The sequence below is a fragment of the Belonocnema kinseyi genome, chromosome 9 (assembly GCF_010883055.1).
Source record: "Belonocnema kinseyi isolate 2016_QV_RU_SX_M_011 chromosome 9, B_treatae_v1, whole genome shotgun sequence".
Classification (NCBI taxonomy): domain Eukaryota; kingdom Metazoa; phylum Arthropoda; class Insecta; order Hymenoptera; family Cynipidae; genus Belonocnema; species Belonocnema kinseyi.
The window spans coordinates 53,916,888-53,922,172 of record NC_046665.1 but is presented as its reverse complement, the minus strand read 5'-3'; positions in this window follow the sequence as shown (position 1 = coordinate 53,922,172).

Here is a 5,285-nt window from a genome sequence, read left to right as displayed (position 1 = left end):
ATATTCAATATTAAAATTATGGAATATTACAATTTTTGAACATTTCCACAAAATAAAAATTAGATGACCCTAAATAAAATTGGATAACGACTGTTATCTGTCTAAATAAGAGAACAATGATCTTATGTTTTAGGTTTATTGACTTAACACATTTGACAAAACGTTTATAAATTTGAAATAAAATTTGAATTTAAGTAACTTAAAATAGATAGAATATTTAATTCAGATTACAGATCATTCGTTCTCCGATTATTCATCCACGTTTTTATTTTGAATTAGAAATATTGAACTCAACTTGACTGAATGCATCATCTGGTCGACATTTTATACCCTTTATCTGTCTTTCGTTCGTGTACGAAGACTAAAGTTTAATTCAAAATTTACAAATAAGTTATCAATTAATTCCTTAAATCACCATAAATAAGTAAACTCAAATATTTACAGACGTAATTTGACATAACCATACATGTAATATCTCGGATTTTTCAGTTGAACATTTTGAATGTTAGAGGGTAACATTTCACTTTTTAAGATCTGCAGATGTTAACTTAGAGCATCTAGATTGTTGTCCTATAGATAAACATATAATATGTTAACCCTGAACATCTAGATTTTACTTTTGAACATCCATTTTTCTCCGTGTACAAAAAATAGTAAGGGCGTATTGAACCAGAATTCTGGTTGATTCAACCAGACATTTTTTTCGAATGTAGGTTTACTTAAATAGCCGAGGAAATTGAAGACAATGATTGAAAGTGAAGTTTTGGATTCGAAATTTTCCAAAATGAAGAAATGTTGATTGTGAACTATTAAAGTTACAGAACGCTTAATAACTTTAAAACTTAACATTTTCATCATTTTTAATTGCAAATTATCAAAAATAAAAATATCTTCCGTTTTGAAAATTTATAATATAACGTTTATATTTTTAAGGCATGTAATTTGGAAGATTTTGTTGGAAATGTTAAATTTTTAATATTTCGAATTGAAAAATAGGTATAAATAAAAACGGTTAAATTTAAATGATTTTGAAAATCAAAAGTCAACATTTCAACTTAAAATTTTTCAAATTAATGAAATTTCTAATGTAAATCTTCAACATTACAACATTTTTAATCATGTAACATAAAACTAGCATACTTTTTAATTGTTTAATTTTTATAAATAAACTATTGAATTTGAAAATTTTTTAAGCTATTTAAGGATTTTGAAAGCTTTTAAGGTGGTACATTTTTGTTCTGAAGTTTTCAAGAAAAACTGTACTTGATTAGTCATTTTGCAAAATTAATTGCAATATTTACAAACACTTTAAAATATTCCATATGCTTTCCTAAAAGTTCGCAAAAGAATGTAGAAGATTTTAAAGAAAAATTGTTCAGTTTTGCATGATCACAAAATTTTAGAACAAAATCGAATAACTTGAAGAGATATTTGGGAGTTTTTAAACAGAAATCATTTGAAAACATGTCAATTTTTGAATACATTGAACAACTTTATAAGCTTTTTAAGAATTTTGCAAGGTTTCAAGTGAATAAACAAATTTTCTGAAGATTTCTGGGAAAATTTCAAATAACTATTTATTTTAAGAGAATGTTTAAAAATCTTTTTGATTTTCTTCAAAAATGTAGGAATAATTCTAACCATTTTAAACACTTTAGTTTTTTGTAAACGTTTTTAAAAATGATTAAAAATTTGAAAAGATTTATAAAAACTAAAGACAAAATGTAGATTGTTCAAGATTTTTAAATAAAAATGTAAAGTTTTTTAAAGATTTAAAAAGATTACAAGATAATAAAAGAATTTTATTGATATTTCTGGCAATATTTTTAATTGATTCATCATTTTGAAAAATCAATCTTAAGAGAATATTTAAAAATAATTTAAGACATTGAAAAAGTTTTCCAGCTTTGTCAAAAACAAATCCGGAAGAATTTAAGAGAATTTTAGGAATAATTGTTTCTTTTTATCCTGTAAAGTCAAATAAAAATTCTTAGAAATTTTCTAGATACTCGTTTTTAGTATCTGAAATCTTCAAGTCTTTTTGATTTTTTTAGAGAAAACTAGGAAAATTATATTCATATAACCTTGAAGTAAATGAACAAAGAAATTAACATCCAGATTATACGGCTTAATATCCATAGATTGATGTTCCAAATTTTTAAATCTAAAATCATGAACGGTATAATCCATTTTTCTCTGTGTACTTTGTTAAAAAGTCATTTTTATGTTGAAGATTGATTCTTTTAGTTGAAAATTCGTATTTTCGGTAGAAAATTTATCTTCTTATCAGAATGTTATGTGTTTGGTTGAAAATTAACTTTTTAGTATAGAAAATTCGTCTCTTTTGGAAAATATTGAATCTTTTTGGTTAAAAAAACAAATGAGAGACACCTGATCTTGCAAATCCTCCTCCGCTGATTTATTACTTAATAAGACATGCAACCAATGGCGAAGATTCTCGGTATTCTTATGTAAAAGTGCTCCAGCGGATGTTGCAAACGTCCGCTTCTCTTATTGACGATAATGTGTAAATGCCCTCTTTGCACGCGGATAAAGACCAGGACACACATGAATACGTTTTGCACGTTTACATTTATTTATACATCTATTCGTTGAATGCTCTTTCTTTGTATGCGCCTGACACTTAGGGCAAACGTTGTATAGAATATGACCGTAAAATGCTAATTGTAATCACGAGCATTCTGAACTCTCAGTTCCGCTATGGTGAAATACAATATCATCCAGTTGAATCTTAAACTCAATATTTTAACATCAATTTTATAAATTCTTTATGGAAAAATGTTCAAAATAGACACCGCGCCTATAAAAAAGGGTTCCTTAGCCTATTAGGACGTTCAATAATTCTTCAGAACCTTCCGCTTCCATAATTTTCCTCCCCTACTCTCCTACTTTTCCCTCTCCTCCTTTCCAAGATATCGTTAAAAATTCGCATAAATTTCAAGTGCTTTGAAAAGATTCAAGAGGTTTCAAAAGTCTTTAAAAATTTGAGATATCTTAGGATATTTTCAATATATTGAAATAATATAAGTGATTTCAAAATATTTGAATGGTCTTAATTTTTTTCTAATACCAAGAGATGGTAAACAGCTTCAAAAACTGCAATGGGTTTCAAAATATTTTAAAGAGATAATAATATTTCAGGGTAGTTTGTAAGGTTCCAAGAAATTTCCAATTGATTTCAGTAATTTAATTGGATTCCAAAGGATTTGAAAAAGTTTAGGTTATTTCAAAAGATTCCAAGGCATTTAAAATTTTTTTTTAAAGTTGGAATTTACTTTGAATTCTTATTAATTTATTCTGAATTATTTTTTAGATTATTTCGAATTCTCTTAAATTTTTCTAAATTCACTCAGTTCTAGTCAATTCAATGGATTTTTTTGATTTGTAAACATTTTTGTTGTATTCAACTTGATGCCTTTTACGAGCACCTCCATTTCTTAGGGATTACATATTTTTATATTGTTTTCAATTCACTTGATTTTTTTAATTCCCTGTGATTAATCATGAATTTAATTCGAATTCTTCTAATTTCTCATAAATTTCCTGTAAATTTTGGTCTTTAAATATTAGTGGTCCAGGAAAATAAAATATTAGTCAGGTAAAAGCCGTGCAATTTTTAAAATGAACTTTTGCGGTCATTGTGATAATTGAGCAAACCTTTTTTTATTTTCTGAATAAATTCATAAATTTTTATATTTTATTTATATTTACATTAAGAATGATAAATATTTACATTTCATAAATGTTCACAATATTATTTAAGTTGTCCCCTAAGGATCATGGTGTACTTAACACAATCTTTAAAATTTTCAATTTTCAGTTAAAGCAATTTTAATTATCTACGACACAGATTGCTGATCAATCGCTCTAGCAATTACCCCAGGCAAAAAGCTCAACATAGTCGTGGATGACACAAAAATACAACAACAAAAATTGCATTGCATAGAAATGATTTTTTTTTCTATAAAATATTGTTTCTTTCCAACTTGCAATACTCTTGAGCTCTTGATATTCTTAGAGTCTTGAGCATTGAAAGCACAATAAAAAAAACGTGCACAAAATTCTGAGGCTGATGAAGACGTCTTTGAATCTGTTAATTGGACCGGGCTTTGCAAGATTTAGTTAATATTTTCAGCAGGGTAGGTAGATCATCTCTTAAAAAAAGGGAAGGATAAAAAAAAGAAAAACCGGTAAAAAAGCTGTAACGAGATCTTGAACGACCGGCTGGCACGAATCCTGCTTCTTTGTCGCGGAATGGGCGTTGACTCTTTTTTTTTTGCCCGCGACCCTTTTCAGCTTTCCTCTAGGCTCTCGGATCCGCATCTCGGTCTTCGACTGAGTATGCAAGAATACGTGAATGTATGGTAGTCACGGCACTTTGAAGACAGAACACGTGTGGTTGCTTGTCACACGGGGATCGCAAAATCCACACGCAGGAAATTGGCGTCTAGCCGTCGTTTTCGCGACTACATTACACATACAGGGTTACCCCCTTCACACATTTAAACTTGGAAGCCACTTTAATAGTATCAAAATACGCTCGGCCTCGAGGAGGAAATACTTCTTTTTTTATACCAACTTCAGCTAATTTAAAATTTTAAAGGTTTCTGCTTGCAACCCCGGTAGAAATAAATGTATTTGCAATGAAATAATAATTTTAAAAATTAGCCTATAGAGTTTGTAGCCTATTAGGACATTAATTTATTTAAATCTCCCCCTCCCATACTTGCCTTCCCCTAATCCAACACCCCCTCCCATAATTCTGCTCCTATCATTTCCCCTCTCTTCCTCAACTGTACCTGTCTTTACTCCCCCTCCCTTCCAATCTCGTTCTCGTACTAGTTCCACTCTCCCTTCCCTCACTTCCCCTATTAACGTACCGATATTTATCTTATTTCCCCTCCCCTCGCTTCCTCATGCTTTCCTCACTTTCCTTCCCATCACTCCATCTACACCTCCGATTTTCTCTCCTTTCCCCCACATTCCCTCCCTGCACTCACGATACTGCTCCTGACCCTACTTCCCCTTTCTTTACTCTCTCTACTTCCCCATATCTCATTTTCCCTCACTTAATTGGACTATATGTGTCATTCCATAAGAAAAGATACCACTTTGTCAGCAAAAAAGGGTTCCGTAGCCTATTAAGACATTAATTAAGTGGTTCAAATCTCCACTCCTTATAATTTACCTCACCTTATTTCTCCCTTCGCTTCAACCTTACTCTACTTTTCCCTCCTCTACTTGCCTTCTCATCACTTCCCCTA